The following is a 23733-nucleotide window of genomic DNA, read 5'->3' on the forward strand; positions in this document are numbered from 1 at the left end:
TTAAATAGATAAAAATATATACTGTTTATATCTAAACCAAATCCAGCAAAATCACTGCTAGTTTTCTACAGTCATCTTGACTATACAGACACCAGACTGAGAAAGATGAGAGACTGAGAAATTGTACATGTCAGAAAGATAATTTACAGTGCATATTCTCTGAAGGTCAAAAACCTAAAAAAAATTACATAAAATCACAATGGGAAAAAAAGATACAAGAGCTGATCAAAAGAAGAGAATTTAAGACAATCACTGCTGCTGTTGCTGCGGGGAGTGTTATAAGCTGTACTTTTAGTGTATTATTAACTTAACGCTGCCTGGACACGCGGGGGCTGTTTTGCAATTTAGGCTTTAACAGATGTGCGTTTTATGTGGCAGGTTCTCCAGAGTTTAGATGCCGCTGTCCACACAGATGAGGCCGTAAGGCAGGTCATAAAACCTGCCTTTGAAACTTTGGGAGGATTAATGCCGACATGACAGCTACTGGGCAAAGATCTGAACAGCTCACCTTTTCAGCACACTCGCATGTTTACTACTCAATATCCCACCAGATGAAAGCCAGAGATGGCAGCACTTGGCCAGGTGAAAAGTTGTGTCTGCTATATGTTCAATTCTATTTTCAATCTGTGTAGTGTAATTTCTGCATATCTACTCTTGGGTGGTATAAAATAATGTTGCACACACTTAAATCTTGAAACTTAGCAGTTTACCGTAATGTGAGTATTGTAAGGTGTAAGGTGACGACAAAGGTAATTGCACTGCAACCACAGTGTACAGTGTAATTACTGGGATTTACACAGTCAACTCACCCCCCCCCCCCCCCCCCCCCCAACCTCAGCTTTACAAGGTGGAATTCCTGGCAGGGTACGCATACTCTCTTTTGTACTTTTTTCTCATCTGCTCAATTCTGTTCATTAGCTCTACTTTTCCTTTTTCTGTAACACCAAAGACAATTTTTGTCACACAATGCGATCTTAATGCTTCACCCTCCTTTTTCTCAGTGATGACTTTGATACCACCTCCTGGGCCGGGCAGGAAGGCATGCTGAGTGAGCTCTCTGCTGGCTGTATCCAGACCCAGCCTCTTACACAATACAGCCTGCAACAGGCCAACCCCTCCTCCCCAATAACCCACTTCCCATTCTTGATCAAACCTGGGGATTGTAGTGTGAGGGTGGAGATGCGAAAGATGGGAGGAGGGGTGTGTGTGTGTGTGTGTGTTGGGGGTGGGGTGGGGTGTGGGGGGGGTACATCCTGCGTGAAACCGCATCCTGAACAAGCATCGCTGCATCTCACTGTAAATAAATACTCTCTCCTCCGCGTAGCTTCCGTCAACTGTCACCGCCTTGGCTCCCAATCACCTTCAAGTCCAAACAGGAAAGTGCAGGGAGGCGAGGGAGATGGCAGATATGAGCTTTAATTTGCTTCTCACTGCACTTTAGCCCGGTTGCACACTGTTTCCTATTCTCCTGCTCTGACCAGCCGCCCCGGCTTCGCACCAGACCCTGAGTCCTTCCTGTCACCTTTCATTACTACATTATCCAAGAGGAGGCTCCCTGTGTAGCTGGGAAATCACCATTTGGTGATACTCCCCCTCCGTTTATGGAGTATTGTGCGACACATTCAAAGCCACGCGCAACATCCTCAAAGGAGCGCTGCTGCCTTGTTACCTGCTTATCCCCAGTGCATTATCGCAGGAGATGCAACTGAACAACAGAGCGTGACGAAGGCAACAACTGAAAGATGACAAGCTCTCAGTTCATGAATTGCTTTGTGTTGCAAGACTCTTATCAGACCAGCTCAGTATGTTAATATCTATTATTTGATTAAATATTAAAGGCCTGCTTGTTGTGATGACAAACCAAACAGCGAATTATGTGATAAAATGCTTTGCAAAACCAGGAACAGAAACCACTCAGTGAATGGAACTGATATGGCAGCAGTTCCATTTACTGCATATACTGTTGTCCTATGTCCCATTTCAACTTTTCAACTAAGAGCATCCTGGCCAACAGTCCTAACAGCACTTCTTGCATTGTTTTTCTACACTTGAATGAGTTGAGCTGAAAATTGCAGGCAGTTGCTGACTGCAGCGCAGTGTTTGCCGTGGGCTTAGTTTTGCCCACCAGGCTTAAAAAAAATCATTCAGTAACTGATTTGTCAACACTGCGAGCCACATCTACATGCTTTCTGTATGGGTGCTTGTATGTTCTAAATGTAATGGTCACTGACATCAAAATGGTCATATAGAAATGTGCATAATTTATATTTCGAGGACACCAAACAGGGTAATACATATGTTTACAAAATTAAATCAACACATTTTTTCACTGATAAATTGCAAAATATTCGTCAAATGGAATTAAGATGAGGAAAGTCCTAGTCCTAAAGTGTTTAATCCGTAGATAAAACCTTTGTTAAAACAGTCGCGATATTTAATTCTAAGCAGTTTACTGCTTTAACAGTGATGACATTCCATGTGCAAAGCATGCAATGGGAGACTACTTCTATTCAAAACCATAAAAACTGTGATCTGAGGATAAAGGATGAAGAAAGTAAGACTAAGCTAAATTAGTCTTGTAGTTAAATGGTAAAATGCCTTTCTAGTCTTCCGACCACTCAAAGCGCTTCACAATACATGACACTTTCACTCCATTCGTTCACTGATGGCAGAGGCTACCATGCAAGGTGCCAACTGCACATCAGAAAGGAACTAACGTTCACACACACTCACACACAATGGCGGGGGGGTTCAGTATCTTGCCCAAGGACACTTGCATACTGAAGGAGCCGGGGATCAAACTGCAGACCTTCTGATTAGTGGACGACCCGCTCTACCTTCTGAGCCTGTACATAACAAGACGTTTGTTTCAGTGAAGTAGCTCCTTACTGTTTGAAACGGGAAGACAGGATTATTTTCCAACCAAACTGGCAGTTTAGATAGGTACTTCATGCAAACTAGTTCATGGGAAGGTGTTGCAGTACAAAAAAAAACAGTTCAGACCAAGTGACAGAGATAAAGAGTCTGTGGCATCTGTCTGTAGTCTTGAATTTTATATATTGTCAGAAATCAGCTGAATGTAATTAAGCGAGTTATTGGGCCTCTCATTCTCTTCAAAGCGCCAGCAGTGTTAAGTGAGCCATTCTGCATAGCTGTTACATTTGTGTTAAGTTGTGCCATCTTGATCAGACAGTTACAGGCGCCCTCCTCTTTGCCTGAGGAAAAGGCTCACTGGCCAGACGCAGCATCTCACTGAGCACGCCACAACCTGCCCAGGGGGAGTGTGAGTGTCTGCGAGTTTGGGTGTGTTTATATTTTATCCTCAGGACCCCCAATTGTTGTTCATTTCCTGTACAAAGACAAAATAAGCACATAAAGGCCAAAATGTGCTCTTCCCTGGCCTTCAACAACATCACAGCACTTTTCCGCACAAGTGGCTAGCCACAGATAATTATACAATTAAAACAATTTTCCGCATCTATCTGTCAGACTGATCTAATTCACCATTCGAATCACACTAATGGAGTAAGCCTCTTTCTCTCGCCTTCCCCAAGCAAAGCCTTTTCCTGTGTATCACGCAACACAGCAAAGCCATCTGCAACAGAGGAAAACAGAGAGAGCCAAGAGGAATAGTGTTGTATTTGTTCAGCAGGACGTTAGTGAATAAAGTTAAGACCCAGCAGTTTTCATTACGACCCATAGTGCAGCGAGGAAATAGGGAGGTTCATTTGAATGTTGGTTCAAATTAACCCTTGGGTGAAGAACAAAGAAGAAACAGAGTGACCCTCTTATTTTCTGAGACAACACTCCCTGACATTAATAATTCATCATGACAAAATACATTACCGGGGAAGCTGAATGTGAAAAAATGAGTTGAACGTGACAGAAAAACAGTCGTATTAAAGCTGACATTTGGCAGCAGCGTTGTGAAAAATTAAATGTAATCTTTCATTGTTTAAATGAACTGGAACATGCATTGCCAATTTAATATTCATATTGAGTCCAGTGTCTGATCTGAAGAGAGGTATGAACTAACATTGTGCCATTTAGGTAGACCCACACAGGGTGTGAACGACAGGGAGGATTTAGCCAAACCTTGACCTGGATATCCTGCATCTCTGTCCACCCAGTGTGGACAAAGAACACAGATAGGAACTACTCCTACACCAGTTCAAGGGAAATGCTTGCATGGCGTGGCTCTGTCCTTCCCAACCAGCTACACCAAGTACAATGGCAGCAGAGAGTTTTATGTTTATGAGCTATCCTGATGGGGATACACATATCCATTAGATATGAGTCCGCCTGTAGAGGGGGTCTAGTATTAACCCACAAGCAAGTGCCCCATCAGCAGAGAGGAAAATGCTGCCTTTTATGGCAACAGATCACAGACTCAAGCCATTGGCCACAAAGCCCACAAATGAGGCGTTAAGTGTAGTGGCAGGGCAGCAGAGAAAGAGAAATAGAGAGATATGACCCTCTGCTCAACCATGCATAAATCTGCCCTCTGCCTCACTTTCTTCCTCTCTACCACTCCCCATGCAAAAATACATCAAAACATGCTTAACCACCAAACAACAGTCACCACAAAATAACAACTGTCACCTGCAGCAGAATTCATTAAAGCATTTGTAATGATGCAGCCCTGTAATGTAATTCTTATAATTGAATATTAATTCTTACACAACATTTGGAGAGATTCCTAATGGACGTTTTCTGTAATTAATTGCCAGATAGAGGCAGGGCTAGTGCGGCAAAGTTAAAAAACACAACCTGACATGGAGATTGGGAAAGAGAGTGCGGAGAGGGGCCTGCTGGGAAAGGTTTCATCATCGTGCCTGACCCCCCCTGCTGCTTGCAATGGCAGGAGTTGGGGGGAGCAGGGATGAGATAGACTCCTCTTCACAGTCAGAGATTTAATTGCACGCAGATTCCATTACCTCTGCACAAATGTCACATTCTCTTCTGATCAGGGGGCACCGCAGCCACTGGCAGCACGGCTGGCAAGAAGCCAAACTATAGTGCAGAAAGTGTTCAGCCAATCAGGGCTGTCAGGGCCGAGAGAGGTGAACAGAGGGACAGAAATACGACAGTACGCCAGAGATATTAAAAAACAAAGGAGGGTCACGAACACAAAGCAGCTGACGGTGCAACATTCAGGTAGAGGGTATAATGTATTAACAGATATCAAATATTTAATTGATTTCAGGGGTGCAATTAGCTGTATTTATTATTAATATTACTATTACTGTTACTACACAATTTCAACTGGCAAAGGTTGGCAAATATAGGTGTAATATTCAAATTCATAAACCTCGAAGATCAAACAAAATGACATGCCTATTAAGGCTGCAGCGGATATTTTCATTATCAATTCATTTACCAATTATTTTCCAAATTAATTGATTAATTGTTTGGTCTACAAAATGTCTATGAATAGTGAAAAATGCCTTGAGCCCAAGGAAATGGCTTAAAATGTCTTGTGTTGTCCAACCAACAGTGCAAAACCCAAAGACATCAGTTTTCTCTCAGAAACACTAAAAAAAACAAAACAAATATCCACATTTGAGAATCTGGAACCAGTGAATGTTTACAACTTCTGCTTAAAAATACAATTGATTTATTGACATCTTGAAATGTAAAGAGGTGAAAGTTTTGTCCAGAAACACTCCATTTCACTCCATTTTTAGCAACTTTTTAAATGTAGGTATCCCACAAGATATGTTGCCAGATTATGGGTAAGGAATGGTTAATGTGCGATATTCAAAGGGGGGGGGGGGGGGGGGGGTCGATACAGCATAGTATCGTGATATTTTCCGTGGCAATACTGTATTGACACAGATGTCAAGCATCAATCTTTTATTATATAAATAGTACATAGAATTTTCCTTTCTGGTATTATAATAATAAAATCAATTGCTTTTTCAGTCCATGACAAAAAAGGTTTTCCTTTGGTGACACAATTTGAAGATGGGAAAAAGGTAATGAATTGCAATATATCGCAATATGTTAAATAAAATCGCAATAATATCGTATCGTGACAAAAGTATTGTGGTAATATCGTATCGTGGGGCCTCTGGTCATTGACACCCCTAATAAACAGATATGTTCATGTTCAGGTATGAAGATTATGACACTATAACCATATTTTGTCCTGCAGGGCATCCCAGTTAGCTCATTTTATGGCAGCAGAAAGGCGATTAACGTTATAGAAGTGAGAGAGAGGATGAGAGTGATAGAGCAGTGGTTCTCAAACTTTTTCACATCAGGGACCCCCAAACTAACACAAATTAGACCACGGACCCCCATGTGACAAGATTTTGTTCCAGGGTGCAATCCATAATGATTATAGTGTAAAACATCTAAGCATTAACTTGCAAGATCAATAGAATTGGAAAGTAATAACATATTGATGTAATATGATGCAAATTTATTGAATGGTGACTATGAAATATTTACTAAAGGTAGCACGCTAACCAGCTAACTTTAGTCTGTACTTGCCTGCAATGCCACTTTGTACCTCAAGAGTCACTATGGTGTTCAGTATATGTTTGAGCAATCCACAGTACCTGAAAGTGCAGATTTTTCATTTTAAAATCTATATTCAGAATTAATAGGGCAACGTTTCCTGGGAGATACAACTCATAAAATCTGAAATAAACAAAATATTGAAAACATTTTTTTGGAAATGCTTTACTTGGTTGCAAATAACATACATTATAACATTATAATATTTTTTACAACTAATTTTCCACTTCTGCCTGCTTAAGGTTAAAAGCTCTGAATCAGAACCTCCAGGATTACTGGTTGTGAAGTAAATCTGATTGGCTCTTTTTAAAACTAAGAAACAGCCATTCACCTTTTTAAATCACTGGCAAATCCAGACATGTGGGCAGCGATTCATAGGCCTGGAACCAGTCTACACAAAAACAGTCCTGGAGTTTGATTTATACAAAAAAAAAAAAATGCAATATTGGTCAGTAAAATCACAATAAGATATTTCCCCCAAAATGCCTGCCCCATATCTGTACAATTTGTGTCTTTATCACTCATATCCATGCTCACTGGCCTAAACAGCTGAACAATAAAACTGATGAAATGCTTAGAAAACATCTGTTGAGATCTGCTTCAAGCTAATTATGGACTGATTCAAACAGCCTAACAGTCAGACTTAACAGTGTTTGGAGTCACTTCACAGACAAACAGCACACACATTACTGTGTGAAATAAGAGAGGGGGTGAGTGGGAGGACTGCCACATACCCTGATCACTGGTGCAGGACAGACTGGCACTCCATTCCTCCAATCAGAATTCAGCTCACAGTCTTGGGGGCAGGACCACAGGGGTTTCACAGAGGGCACTAACAGAGCGAGAGACACAGAAAGAGAGAGAAGGAAGGAAGGGGAAAGATACAACTATTACAAACAGGAAGTGAAAGGTGGGGAAAGCCCCTTCACCTGGTCCAATGAGCCCACATGTACAGAAATTACATAAGAATAGGCAAAAGTAAAAGTGATCATCAGCCACAAGTATTTGATATGTTATGACACACTGATTCCTCTTGGCACCTCCTGGCCTACATGCATATAAAATTATCTTTCATATCAAAACATGCAGATATGCAACTATGACGGACACACACATGAAAATACTAGAAAAACTGTTTGTATCACATTAACTGGTTTCTGTGGTTCATTTCTCACCTTAAAACAGGAAACATGTCACAAAGTTGACCTTAATTAACTTTTGCAATACCCACATAAAAAACTGTGATGCATTAATTTGATATAGCTGTTTGTGTTCTCAATCATTTTTATACGATAGACAGTAAAGTAAATGAAGTGTAATTAAACAGATCGTGTTTATTTGTTCTTACGCATTCAAAGTTCCCCAATAAGAAAAAATATGTAAGTTCATTTTAAATACATTACTGATACACATAAAAAAATGTCATTACAACAAGCTAACAACATAAACATGATGAGATAGTTACTGTATACTACAAATGGTAATTTAGCTACTGCAACACACTACAAAGCTACACATCTGAGTGCTCTGGAGAATGCATTCACAGTTAAGCCTTTACAGTGATCTACAAACCCTGCAGTGGTCTCCACCTCTGTTAAAAAAAAATATTATTTATAATATTACATGTTCTTACATACATGATGCATGACGTGTACCACTACAAAAACATCTGAAACAAGCTGGACATTTTGTTTATTCAAATACTTGATGTTAAGCTCAAATGCATTCATCTGTGGCCAGATAAACAAGTGGAAAGATGCTAATGACTTCCAGATACAGTTCAGATCATGCAAATGAGGCAGCAGAATGGATGGCTTCTGGTTTTGTCCCTGTCACAGGAGTCATGGCTGCATGTGTTGCTTGTTGCCCTATGATATATGTGTGTGCCACTTTGCTGTTTAATGTGGCTGTGTTTGCAGCCGCACAGCAAGGCAATTCAGCTCCCAGTTAATTGGCCTGTTCCATGAGAAAGTGTCAAAAACCAAATATATAACTCTGTTTCTGTGTGTAGCAGTGTAGCTCTCCAACCAGACACAACAAAGCCTAGCCCCGACGTCCCAACTTCTCATAATTCACCAGTGTGGAATTCAACTAACCCCATTAGTGCAGCCGTTGTTTCCACAGCCAGTCCACATTCCTGGGCCTGCCATCGGACCCAGATTAGACCCTTCTGATTGCTCGGTTGCATCTCTGTCATTACTCCCAAAAATTCTGTTGATCCCAACAGACAGCTTCCCTCCATGGATTTATGGTTGCGCTATTGTTTCTCTATGCCCGTCAAAAAAGAGCATTGAGATCAACGACAGAGGGCATTCAGCGACTTCAGCCGACGTTTCAAGATGTCAATAATAATGCCATGTCTGTCACATACAACTTACTCAAGCTTAGGAAAATACTTGATAAGAAGATTCAACGAGGATGGGATTCATGTAAAATAGCATGGGAGGGCATACGATAAAGGGGACAGCTAAGTGGATGACATCTTATTGTGTCAGCTGTGCATAAAAAAGACTCAACAACCCATATACTGCATGCTAAGATGCCAACATAAGGTTCAACACCAACTGTAAAGCATTCTCACTTTGTGGCATTTTGCATGCCAGCTGCTCAACACTCAACTCACTCCTTCTCTGGAAACATGTGTTTGTAATCCCCCCCTTTTCACTGAAAATACAAACTATGTAAGTTTATGAAGAAACTCCACATCTAGCCACTTTGCAGCGTGTGTGTTAATTGCCACTCATTTGTGAGTTTCCAGGCAAACCAGAAAGGCATTTGAAGCTGTCCATCCGCATTGCGGAGAATGAGAAGGGTCAGAAATTGGTCCGTCAGGTGCCAAATGATGTTTTTTTTTTTTTACATAAATCAGTACAGGCCACCTGCTGCACGTTTGAAAACACAACCTTTGTTGTATAGTGTCACTGTCGTTTTCCCCTCCTTAAGCTCTCTCCCTCCTGACACACTCCATGACAGTCAAATCAGAGCCAAACAATGGCTCTGTATCAATCAGTCAAGGAAGTCTAACTATAGATTACAACTGAGCAAGTTTGACATTGACTGAAAATGAATTTAGATGCAAAGCATTGATTTTTAATCCCCTTCAGCACCTAACCCACCTTTGCCTGTCTTATAAGCATATGTGTCTGGGACTGAGTGCATCCAGAAGTTTATGGGCTTGTAAGACCTTTATTCTATTTCACATTACAATCCTGATTCAAAAGGTACACTTCTGCAGCACCCTAATTATCTCTTGGCATCTCTTCTTCTATAACTTGGTGTTGCCAAGGATGTTTGATAGTACATAAGAGCTGAAGTCAAATCTGAAAGCAACATCTACAAGGATGCAAGTCAGACGTGTTCTCACCAACTTAAAACAAAATAAGATTTGGCACTGACTATGTGTCAGACAGTTATCATATCAAGTATGTATGTGGCCCTTTATTGATGGGCATCAATGCTGCGGATATATGAATGGTGCCATTCATCTGTTTTGTGTTGTCATGTTACGCCACAAATTACAATGGACAACATCAAGTCAAATTGTGAAAAAGAAGTAAATCTCAGAGTGAAAATAGAGAAGGGCACAATTAAGCCATGCATAAACAAGAGATGCTATTCACAAAAGACCAGCACCCATATAGTTGGAGACATGGATCTGCAAGTCCAGCCAGTGACCAGGTATTGCAGACTGTGACCGCACTGGTGGACACTGGTGCTGTATCAGATCAATAGCTTGACCCATTAAGTCACACCACTCCCAGTACCGCATATAATAAGAGCCAATCTTTGAGAACACCCATGGGTGACCCATGCTGCTGGGGACAATTACAAGAGAGTGGTCTTTCAGGGCCGACGCCCACTTGACCCGGTAGCGTAAAGATGCGGAGGAGATGCACATGATTTAAACTCCTCCCCAAGACGTGCTGACAAGGTTAGAGGGTCAAAGCAGACATTAACAGGTCAGTGTGTGGCCCACTTGGGAACAATTACTCCCAGTCACAGCTAAGTGGACACTTGATTGAACACGACGGAGGCAGGACACACTTCCCACAGATAACAATCCCCAGAGCCATTTAGGATAAAAAGCCCTTGTGATACAGCCTTTATGGGCAAAATTCATCTTCCTTTTCCCTTTTAAAAGAATGTGAGAGTGTGATAGAGAGCCATTCTCTGGGAGAGATGAGTCTCTCAAAGCATTACCATTTTCTAGCAACACTAATAGCTGCTTATGACACAGAAACAATTACAAGGTGACTGGGAGAAAAAGCTAAACAATGGGACGAGCTGTTAAGATTTCATTTTTCATTCATGGAAAAAACAAATATCGCAAGAAATTGCCGTGTCTTGCAACAGACACATTTTACGATCACAACAGCAGCAGCAACACAAGACAAAAACTAAAACAACTTCACATAGTGACATAAATGTACCATCCCACAATAAATCTCTCATCTCTAATTAACTGTGTGGGTGCTGCAGTTTTGTTTTTATGCTGTACAACCTTTAACCTACTGACAGTTTGACCCCTCTCCCACCACAATGACCAATACGTTGCCTCGAAACATCTGGCAACTTATGTGTAGACAGCAACGAGCACCCTCCCCAGTTCAGCGTCGTGTCACAACTCTTCAAAAAACTAGCGTGTTTCATAATGTGTGTGGGTTTACATTTACTGTGGAAGAAAAAAACTAAACAGATGTTTTAGAGTAGCTACTGCGGATAAAATAGCAAGCGTAGTAATGTGCAAATGGTCACTCTTGTCCTATAGTCTCTTCGTACACAAATAGGGCTTATCGATCGAACACATTTCCCCAGCATTTGCATAAGCTGTGTGTTGTTTGTGGTATTGTTTCCTTTGTTTTTCAGGGGCTTTGTTTATTTGTTTCTCTGCGTTTACTAAATCAGTTTCACATTGTCCCTCGATCTGCAGCGGTGGCCGGTGCTGCAGCTGCTGGTTGTTAGTGGCTGGAGATGATACAGTTCACCACTTCTCCAGGAGACAGCCAGCCCAGAGACCAGCACAGCTGCAGAGCAGGAGGCAGACTGCAAGACGCAGGGAGAGAAGGCAGAGAAGAAAAGAGACTTTGCCTTTGTTAAGATAAGATGGTAAAGAAATCACTTTGTTGACCAACGTATATCACTCCAGAGGCAAAGCTCAAAAACTAGGCCTAACTCCAGCAGAGAATCTCTCTCCCCTATCTCTCTATCCCACCCTCCTCATTAACGAGGCTCTTTTCCATTTAATCTCGGACCCCCTGAGATACAACATTCCCAAAGAATTCAGCAAAGTGACACAACATTAGGCAACAGGCTCACCGGCTGACCCACTGGTTGTTGTGGCAGTCAGCTTTATTCCCCAGGACCATTTTGTAACCAAGTGGGCATCATGTGAATACCATCTGGGTACCACTTATTTAAAGCTGGCAGAAGTCCCGTGGCAGTCAGCCTGGCAGTGAGGAGAAGGGAATAAATTGCATCATTTACTTAACATGCATTTACCGTTGTGCCCGTTAAAAGCCCATGACTAAATAATTTGGGGGTTTTTTCGGGTGCCAGTTTCTGCTGTCAGCCAAACTGCGATGTATGTGCGACAAAAAGAGCAACTGTCAAAGCGCTGATAAAGGAGATATCGAGATGTTAACCACATGAAATCGCATTTACCACCAAGTATAATAACAGCCCTCAATCCATTTACACCAAAGAAATCTCCCAGTGCGTTATGCACTGCACAAAACCCATAAACAGACAATAAACACATTGTAATTATAATGCCAACTCTTTAATTACGTGTGTCATTTGGGGATGGTCGAGCTCACTAATTGTCAGAGTGATGTGAAAGGATTGGGGGAGGCAAGAAGGAGATCAAGCCTCAGGCCCAATGAGAACCATATTCCCCACTCTCCAAGCACGTTAGAAGGCAGAAAATTCAATTGGCACGGTTCCAAAGAAGAACAGTCCAAACAGCCTTAATCAGCAGGGACAAACTCCATGCAAATCATTTACATTAGCACAAGTGGAGAAAAATATCTATGGTTTCATTTCCAGAACATGAAAGCAAGGAAAATATTTGCCTCCTGTAACCTCAGTGCCAGGCGTCTTTGTCTTAAAAAAAGAGTTCAGTTCAGTTCCACTGTGAGTCAGTTGCCACTGACCAAATTCTGTATCTGATGGGCCATAAAAGGAAAAAGGCAGTCATCTAGTAGATTTAGTGATATATAACTTGATTTTGTCATTTTATGGCAATTCTACTTTATTTTCGAACAGAGGAAATAAAAAACAGGGACAGACAAAAAAACGCTGAAAGTTGATGACTGTCATCCTATTATATTGCCAGTGAACAGTAAACTTAATGCTGAATATTACACAAAAAAATGCCCCATAGTTGGTACTACAGTTGACTTATGGTGTGTATTTTCATCCTGTTAACTCTTACTAAACCATTTCAGCTTATATTTCAAAGCAGCAATTGTATGTTATTTATGTTATCTCATGTTGTTTTATAAATTACCTGTGTGAATATTTACAAAAATACTTGCTAAATTGGAGAGCTAAACAACTTCCTTACGTCAATCATTCTCTGTAGACAGGACACCATAGGCTACCTACCAGAACTTCATTTTCGCGGTCATTGCATGATGCCAAAGTCTGTAGCGCTGCTCCTCCAACAGTGGACAATGTTAAGTGTTTCAATGTTCAGATGAATGGCATGAAAATGCAAATAGGATTATTGCATTTAAATTTTTACTCAAATAACGCATAAATATGTGGAAAATTATGATGTTATTGTGGAATTACATTTTCATTTTCAAGTTTACATTATCATTTTAATATAGCCCTCTTTGGGCTTCCATAGTGATCACCTCCATACAGATATTAACTTGTTTTTCCAAGTCTGGTCAGATGATGTGGAATATATTTGCTTATTTATAGATCAGAGTCCAAACAAGAAGTGAGTGGCCTTGAATAGCCTACAGTATTAGCATATACAGTATATGGCAGTGGTGAACAAAGTTCACAGAGTGAATTATTGAGACTGCTGTAAGTACAGTGCAACCTGAAAACACTCATCAGCCAAGGAATGAGAAATGTCAGTTAAGCAATGAGAAACTGTCTCCACCATTGTTTACATATTGACTGGCACTATGCGGTTGGCCCTGATGAGAACAACACACAGCCTTCAATGGCATGATCTCACTTGGTGGAAAAAAGAGCTGTAACTGTGAATCTGGTAGGAGGGTGTGGCATTGCAATCAATGAAGGTGGAGAAACTTAAACACAAGCAAAACAAATCTGTTATTGGTTCCACAGCATGAAATCATACATTAGCTAAGCTGGTTCTGAAACAGTCGATCCTGCACCAGCTACTCTACAATTTACTGCTCAAATTGTTCTCACCTCTGCTTTTTCCATTCCTCTGTCTATGTGAGGTTCAACTGAACACTTCACTGTGGCCTGCAAGGTATTTTACACGGGACTACTATTGATAAAAGAGATCAGAGCGACTGAGTGAAAGAGAAAGAGTGCATGAAGGACAGAGAATTTTCATCCATCTCATATTCTAATGTAGCCATTATGCTCTAAAAGGAGGCCGCTCATCTATTCATTTTATGGGGAATTTTCAAAAAAGATGACACTGCAAGAGGGCTGGTCGGAGTGATTAAAATTCTTTGAATTAGCCCTTCAGTCACTGCATACAATTGTGTATAAAGTACACAGAAATGCACTCAGAATCCTGGCCCAAGACCTCTCTGTAGTAGGATATGAAAAGACTGATTTACTTATTTCTAACTGTGAGTTGTTTTCAGTGTGAGGAATTGATTGGTCAACACATTAAAAGCCTGTACATCATGCACTCCGTATACACTACATGAAAAGGCTTTTATAAAACTATCCAATAACTGATTGCTTCAACCACACCATTTTTGCAGCATTTACAACAGGTGCTGTAAATTTCCAACAAAAGGCTGTAAACAGTAAATAGTAAATGGTTAACGGTAGCAAGCTGGGAGGAAATCAACTCTGGAACATGTATGCACGATGCAGAAGGCCCAATTGTAGACCATGTTCATGATGTGGGAAAACATTGAAATAATGTGAATCCTTTCAAGGCAAAGTGATCGTTCATGTCGTCTAAAAAAAAAATATTCAAATAGAATATGCTGTGGTGGGAATGAAAAAGCTCTCGTGATTAAGTTACAAGGACAGTTTTAACAAAAGATTGCAATTAAAATATTTTCAAATATTGTCAAAACACGTTCACAATAAAACATTTGAAAAGCTTTTCCCGCAGCAAACTGAAATCTAAAATCTATATTAAATTTAAATAAGTGAATAAATAGAATGTCAAACAAATCTGGGTCCCTTTTTTAATAGCCAAACCCCATATCTGATGTGGTGTAACACTCACGTTTTCTACCCGTGTTTGACTAATACACAAGCCACCGCTATCACAGGTTAATCAGAGACTCATATCAGCAACTGACGTTCTATTCACATCAGAGCTAACGTAGAGAATCTGATTTTTTTCTCATGCTTTTTACTATAGTACTGGAACAGAATAAGTACCAAATAAAGTTTCAGTTCCAGTTCAGTTTCTCTCTCTCCGGCTTGCCCACACATCCACTCTTTCTATTGTTCTCTTACTTTATCTTGGTCTTTATTTAGACTTGCGTAGTCACTTGGATAAATGTCTTGCAAGCAGCAATAACAATCAACAAATTTTTCATCCCTAATATGAACATGTGCTCACCCATTCGCAAGAAAGCCGGGCAGTGTCAGGGTCACGAAGCTAAGTCGGCATTAACTCACTCAGATCAACTGCAAATGGTTTATGAAAAGAACGTTCAAGAGCCTATGTGTGTGGGCTCTTGTAGAAAAACTCACCTGTGACCTCCAAAAAGTCTGCACAACATTAACTTTTTGCTTGTTCCTCCCCGCAGTGACGCTTGTTTTTTTTAGACATCAAGTTTTACACATGTGCCTTTTCTTACTGTCTGCCGTTATGTCACCTAACGACTGGTGTGTGTGTGCATGCTTACTGTCAAGAGGTAAAGCACATTGGTCTTAAGAAACAGAGTAATACTACCAGCACTAGGTTATTACACAAAATGCTGCTGATCCTATAATCATTCAAACCGCATTTAAAATGAACTGACAGCTATGATGGATCCCTAACCATTCATTTCATTTCATTGAGTAGCCTATTCAGCTGCTTCACTTCCCTGTGTTGACTGCAACGGGACCCTGACAGTAACTTTGTGGTAGTGGGACAGAAGGAGGATGGGTTTCCCACTCCCAAACCCAGATTTTCCTCCATTTCTTGCTGCATGTCAGACTGCTATGCACACTGCTGTATGATTCTGGTGAGACCTTTGCAGGATCAGCGGCAGCCACTGCGGCTGTCGCCTCCCGTCTAAAAGGGACTTTACACACATCCGCAGCCTCTGATGCTGAGCCACCCTGTGAAAGCCACAGATGTATCATACCTGACAAGGATCTCTGTGTGGATCTCGTCTTTACACTTACTTGATAAACATTAGCTTCAAATACTGCACATGCTGCAAGTCTATATACATCCAAATACTGTCTAAATATTACTTAAAAAATCTTCAGTCCCATCATCAGGCTTGGCTTTTTATACCAAATTTCAACTAGTTCGCTTTCTACTGGGCTGGAGAAGGACAATCCCCATCCGTTGCAAGTCCTAGCCAGGGATATGTTCAGCCAACTGGCTACAATAAACAAAAATGTTGTTTTGAAAACTGGGCTGGGATTTCATTGTGACCTTTTGGCATGTGTTTCCTCTGGCAAAGACTCTTTTGAGTCGTTCAAAAATTCTGCCATGACCTGAGTAAAGGCTTCACTGAACATACCAAATGGAATCTTATTTGGTTAGTTATAAATGGAAATCTTCCTTTCAATTTTAACCACTCACAAAATGAAAATATATTGCCAATCTAGGGTTATAAGAAATGGAAAAGATGTATACTGTTTTGTTATTTTTTTTTACAATATTTGAAAAAAGAAAGTGTTTCCTAAAACAAAATTCTGCAATTAAAAATATATCTTCACAATATTTAACACTGACATATTACATTTTTTGTACAAGAATTTATTTAGAATTTTGGTCTAATCATACAGAAAGACAATAAATTCTATTACTGAATTTTCACCCAGCCCAATGAAATTTGGTATCAACAAAACCATATCTAAGTGCTAATTTAATCACAAAAACAACAAGGGTTTATCTAGTCAGCAAACGGTTAGCCACACTGTCTGCTTCAGCACATAATTCCATCCCAGGCTAATCTATTGACCAAAATGATAAACAAAAAAATAACTCCTGTGAAAATAACCATCTCCAACGGAGTGGTTTGGGAATGAAGCCCCACCCTGTTTACAACACTGAGAACAAAAACAAACTCCCTCCAAGGAGTCCGGGCAAATGCAAGTCACACACTCCAACCATCACAGGCAAACAACAACAACGTCTGAAGATCTACTGGGAGAGCGGGCTATCTAACAACAGCAGCGTGCACACAAACAAGGTGTGCATTTCTGTGTGTCTGAGGGAGTGAATTGGAGAGCGAGAGAGAGAAAGCGAGAGTTGGTGTGAAAGTGGAATTGAGTAGCAAACAAAGTCAAATACCACCCCCACCGCCCCAGTCTCAGGTCAACTGAATCATCAGGAGTCAGGGAAGATACCGTCACCACCTTCCATGAATAGCTCACAAAACCACATCAGTATGACTTCACCGTGGCAAACCCAGTAGTTTGAGAACACTCTCCCTCAATAACCAGGGGACTCTGAATGAAGAGGTAATGAATCTCAGTTAACAAGGCCATTATCAGTGAAGGAACTACATCATCAGGAGGGACTCCAAATCCATGAGGCCCTTACATCCACTGGCCTTTTATTGTTGCTATTAACAGGTATACTGGTAACTATTGTACCCAAAAAAAAAAGCACACAGATAAAGTATCACGCTTTTGATCTCACACTGTACATCATCACAGTAAACAATGAGACTATATAAGGGACACGGGCCCAATTAGCCATCTCTGCTCTCCGCGGTCAAGTATTTAAACAGCCTGCTAGGATGATAATAGTAACCTGCATACTTTCATCTGTGCTCCAGACTCATCAGTGCAGTAGCACCTCTGCCGAAGCGCTGCACTGCATCTTGGGTAATTACTGCTCCCCAATTACCACCCAGCTGGTAAATATATATCAAATAAACAAGCAACAACCCGTCAATTAGGAGCACCCTTTTATAATGGGGGGTTCAAAATTATGTTTTATGTACAAACAGAAGAAAACAGTGTTAAAACGGAGCATTCAACTTCAAAGTGAACTTGTATCAGATAACCGCAGTTGGGTTGAGTACATCTGAACATAACAGTTTGTGAAATAATTAAATCACATGTGTTTTTGAGGCAATTACTACGCGCGCCTAATTAAAGGTGTTTTAATTGCGAAGAGGGCAAAATATACGACATGGGAACAGTGCTGTTCCACAAAGAAAGGACTTATAAATGAAACATAGCCTTTTCTTCATAGATGAGTGAAGATGGACAGTAACATTGTTGAATTCAAAGGCAAAGAGAACAGCTGCAGTAACAGTCTGTCAACAAAATTTGCATTGCTGCTCTGTCCTCATCTCCATTACTCTCTCCTGTCTCTCCTCAAGCCTACGGAGCTGCCGGCTTAGATCTGAGTACTCTGATGGCTTATCACATAGCGAGCAGCAGGCTAAGCCGGAGTGATGCGCCCAAAAGACATGATCAAAGCACACCAACTTTCCACCCAGCAATGATGATGGAAGAGCAGGCCCTGCCATGTTATGTTTCTTATTAGGCTGGGGCTGCCAACTGAAAACACAGCCAAGAAGTCAAGGATGAGGCCCTTAAAGATGTGCTCCTGCAATCTTATTTTAACATTACGCTGCCTACTACAGTTAACAGGGTCTAAGTAACAGTCTGACATTTTCACATTAGTAAATGTCTGTTTTGCTCCTCTCATTCTCACATAGATATAGCATAATAATGATTTAACCTATAGCCACATTATCAAAGCTTTTTTTTTTTTCAGCTATAAGCATCCAGTTTTGGACAGGCCTTAAGATCTAAAAACGTTGGTGCAAGTTAAAGCTTATATATTTCCAGCAGCAGGAACATCCAGTTTGTTTGGCATAAACAGAAGAACCTGTGAGATAGCATGAGCAGCCACCACAGCTGAACAGAAAAAGAACACCGCTAGAAAGCTGCAAAAAAGTGTCAAACCACACCACTTGTCATCAAAATATCAATAGAAATTAGTTGAACCTTTCAACTTTAAAGTGGTGCTTCTTCTTACACTCTCAAGTCACCATGTCTATATCACATGCCATCAGTTAGGCCACTTCTTCAGCATGAATTTGGGAACAGCCATAACCCAACATTAGCTGCTCCATGAACTCAACTGTCGCCACATTTTTCTCATGTTCTGACTTTTCTAAAATTGATAGAAAGCAAAATGACTTATTAAAGTTTTAGTGTAGACAACAAACGAAAGCGAGAGACATCTTTTTGGAGTGGCGGGATGCAAATGAACATAAAGTTTCAAACAAAAACGTTTGAACATAAAGAAGGATCACAAACAGTTTGTCATTCTGGGGCAGCAGTACCACCTGGAATGACAAACAAAACAACATGTGAGCATGTCAGGTTATGTCAGAGTAATAACCAAACCTTCTCAGTGGAAACATTCATCAACGCCTGTTTGATAAAAAAAAAAAAAAAATGCTAAAAATGAACGCCACGTCATAAACACACAGAACGGACAGCTGAGAGAAACAGGTGCTGAGGTTTCGCCTGGCAGCCGAGCACAGCTTGTAGCATATGGTTTAGCCCCTGAGGTCTGGATGAAAATGTTTGTAGCTTACCTGCATCATTCCCAAAACAGACAAGTACTGAGCTATCAAGGAAACTTTAAACTGATGTTAAGTTATTACATTTTAAGAGGCTCTTGCACACACTCAAAATGAGAACAGGGAATTGTGTGCCTAAAAAAGAACAACCACTTGGTATTAAATAAAGTATATGAGGAACAAAAATAAGAAACAAATAAGACTTCCACTGAGTCTACCAGCGACACAGTACACATAATTATCTAATTATTTTCTGAATTGACAAAGTGTTGCTTCTTTAAATAATATGTGAACAAAGGTGCAACAAACCAAATGTAAACATCTTGAATAGGTTCAGAGTTTCACTACACTCTTTATTACTACCCTAATAAAGGTGTCAAATCTCAACGCAAACCACACCACAGTGAAATGTCAACACCCCTTAATGTTTTTTTCTTTTATTCCAAGTCCTCTTTATCTTGTTTGAAAAGAGTCCATCAGCTACATGCTAAAATCCACGCTACAATATGTTGATATTACTCTGGGACTGAGAAAAGTATTTTTTCTGGTACCACTACAACATAGCTTCTTGATATACTGTTGCAAAATGTTATGCAGCCCATCTAGCCTAACTCAAACGTAACAGACACTGCATGCACAACAGACCCATTATTTATTAAGATAACAACACTACTTTTATCTGAAACCAACACACCAATACCTTGACTTGATAAAACGAAATGTTTAGGATACTTTGATGTTTTCCAACAATGGACAATCTGTATCCCAATGTTGTACTAAATTCTTGCAACACCAATAGTAAATTCATTTTGTAACTCAAGATAATTGATTGCAGTTGCATGCTCTCTCTCCTTCCATGCAGACGGATCACATTTTTTGTCAGCATCCTTTATTATCCCTTTATTAAGGATAGATGACAGTAGCAGACAGTAATTAATGGCTGCATGAGTTAATGGCCATCCTGAAGCATTTTGCAGTCTCCATAGAGACTGAGAAGCTGCTCAAAGCACACCTGAAGCTGTCCACTCAGTGACCAATCGCATTCCCTGGCATGGAGAACCGTCTGCCCGGGCACACCACAGGGGCCGGGACACTCTAACCTTTACCCTGGAAATATTGTTCTCCTTTCCTTTGTTATCACTTCCATTCATGTAATACAGCACTAATGAGCACACTGTACTCTTCCCCCTTTGTGTTGTGTGAATCAAACATGCAAAAATCACATGACAAATTCATTTACCAGAAAATTCCCTTTATTCATCTGTCACTTGTCTTGCTTTGTGCAAAAAAATGTTTCAAGCGACTGGTTTGAGGGCGTCTTGCATCTGAAATCAAATGATGCCGGCAAATAAATCTGATAGAAACAATACGGCAAATGCAGAACCTTATTCCCACACTGGACCGAAAAGAACTCTCCTTATCATTCAGCTGCAAGCAAGGGTGCACTGTCAGTTTACAGCCCCTTCGTACCCAGCACATTTCGATGTGTGTTCACAAATACTGAGCCGTCAGATGAAAGAGAGGGCCGCTCCACTCAGGGATGGGAGTCCCCACACTGAATGCATGAGTGACTGATCTTAGCAGTTCAACCTCAACTCTCTACAAAGAAGAGCCTTAGCCCCCTGCCTGAAGAGGCCAAACTAGAAACAAGGGCTTTCCAAATAATACAAAAACCCAGATTGGTGTGTTGAGGATCTTGCATCATTACAATGCATACAGCTGCTCTTCCTCAAATTTCAAGCTTTTTCACTTTACAACTCAATTTATTCAGCTGTAGTGTGGGGCTGAGAAAGTAAAGTCATTTTTGTTTGTAGAAGCAGACGCAGGGGACGGCGTTAGGTTGTTCCCATCAGAAACAGCAGAAGTCTGAATGTCTGTGTGTAACAACCACGTCAAACAGCAGGCCGGGAAAAGTCGCAAAGAAAGTTCATCCTGCGTTTTAAAACCTGGGTCAGCATTTGCGAAGGTCCATTTCTGCATAAGTGAGCACACAAACCCCAGTGCCTGTTCAAATAGTCTGCAGCTCTCTCTCAGGCAGCTCATGACAACAGCCCAGCAGCAGCACTGTTTGATCTCCAATGTTTTCCTTAATCTGGGTTGTCAAGGTTCGCTTGTTGGAGGCTGTTTACTTTACTTCTCCTACAAAAAAGTGTTTTTTTCCCCTCAGACAATGACTAATCCAAAGACCAAGAAGGAGGGAGCACTGCCAGCAATAGTTGTTAAAGCTGCAGTTTTCCTTTTGTAAATGTTCAGATGGTTTTAGTCCTGCTGTTGCCAGATGCCGACTTACTGTATAAAATATTAGGGTGATATTCCATTATTCTACGCATTCAGTTCACTCTCAATAGATATACATAATCTTTTTTTATATACAATTGTGTATTTTGTTGAAAATACTAATTCTGTACTAAATCAACAGGAATGTGAGTTGCCTCCACAAGACATTTGTTTATTGTACATGTACATTTATAAGCTGCACAGTAAAATTCATTATCATATTGGTTACTGGTGTGCATTTGTCTGTAATACCACTGTTTTAAAATGTTAATTAAAACAGAAATAAATCAAAAATATTTTGAATATAAGTTGCTTATATATAATTGCTTGATTGTGTTGTTTTTAATGTATTTCTACAATATAAAATATGGTTGTTCAAGTAAATTCCTTTGGACAATTTATTAGGATAAGTAACGTTAGTCCAAAAAACTATTTACTCCCCTTACCCACTATAGCAACAACAGGTGACTGTTAATTGAACAACATTTAAACTCTTTCTTTCCATAAGCGACGAGAAAGTGCTCTGACACTTCAGCGTATTTACAGTTAAGAAAACGGCCAACTGTATCTGTATCTGACTCAATAAAACCACTCTGTTCAAACTTTGAGCAATACAGTTAAACCATGCCAACAACGTTGAATGTTGAGGTGTGACTTTAAATCGTCACCGCTATAATTAAAAACGAATTCACTAAATCCTTTGTGCTAATGAAAAGTTAACCATGAGGTGAATATCCGCTTTAAACGTAACGTTATTGTGTTACAGCCTTATCGCTGAGCAGACAAGCCACGCCAAAACAACAGCCTAGAATAACGCAAATGATGCCAAATAAAAGTCGACCTGTTAAACTGAAGCTATAGACTATTACAGTGTTAATATCTCTAGTTTAGCGCAGTTGTGATGTCTTCCTCCGGGCTTGCGGAGTTTGGAGGACAGCTAGCACGTGGGGAAAAGCTCCTTCCCTGGTCTTACTCCAAAGAAATCACGGCACTCAAACTTCCCTTTCACCGTGTGAAGATAAAAACTTTTACGGCTCTATCCCTCACATGTAACGTTGTAACTGCGGGCTGTTAACGGCTATCGGTAACCAGCACTTTATACCCAGCTTAGGTTATAAAGACGCGTTTCCCCCGGGATCTCGCGAGTAGCCTCAACTAAGTTAGAAACCCAACTTTCCAAAAGAAAGTAGAGGACACAACACGTAGTAGTTACCAAAAACACAGCTGTAACAGCTGCTCGTTACGGAGATATTAAACAGCGCTACCAAATCCGCCAACATGATAATAATACAGGTGTTTGTTTATTTGTTTATTCCGCTAATTGTAACAATTCTAGAAAACAGCAGAAGAAACGAAGGCAAACTCCGTGTTTGTGTACCTATTTGAGTGCAGAAGCGGCAGCAGGTATCAAGACACGAAACAGCAAGGCTAACGTTAACATCATGATAATAGTGAAACTTACCAGACTGGAAAACGCTTTACAGCAGCTAACAGGCGCACGCGGAGGGTGCCGATTTGCTAGCATGAGATAACGAACCCGTGCACGCGAGCTTGTGTACCGAGAACGCGTGCGACAACAAATCACACCGTAAACACCAACAATATATTACTCCGCCCGCCTCGGTGTTGGTGTCGAGGTGGAGGAAGGGGGGGGGGGGGACTAACTAACTAACTTAACTACAAGGAGAAAAAGATAATCTTACCGAGGGCGTCGAAAAAAAGCGAAATGTAGAGTTTCACACTCGCTGCCTCCCAGTCCGCCTGGTAGGGAAAGGCACACGCTCCTTTCTTAATGTTGTTATTAGATTTTAACACGCCGAGAAAAAGAAGGAGGAAAAAAGGAAGAATCGCGGATTTGGTGTTTTTGTTTTGATGTTCCAAGTCCGTGACGTCATATCCACCTGCTTACTGGGTAAACAACGTTCATCGCATCGCAGATCCTTCATAGAAACATCACAGTCAGAAGTACAATTCAGTAGCACTTAGTAGCACTTAGCAGGTCCTTTCTATGGGGAAATGTAAT

General features: G+C 40.7%; 1 protein-coding gene across 1 annotated transcript in view; it reads right to left on the bottom strand.

Annotated features, from left to right (window-relative positions):
• Window positions 1–23330, bottom strand: part of foxp1b (forkhead box P1b) — a 151759-nt gene extending 128429 nt beyond the window's left edge. Inside the window, 2 exon segments of the mRNA XM_038695446.1 lie at window positions 7260–7357; window positions 23173–23330. The gene's annotated coding sequence lies outside the window, so the exon portion shown is untranslated.
• Window positions 23331–23733: the final 403 nt, after the last annotated feature.

This window comes from Micropterus salmoides, unplaced genomic scaffold, assembly GCF_014851395.1.
Source record: "Micropterus salmoides isolate LMB-PRFRI ecotype aquatic unplaced genomic scaffold, ASM1485139v1 Ms_hic_scaffold_4, whole genome shotgun sequence".
Classification (NCBI taxonomy): Eukaryota; Metazoa; Chordata; class Actinopteri; order Centrarchiformes; family Centrarchidae; genus Micropterus; species Micropterus salmoides.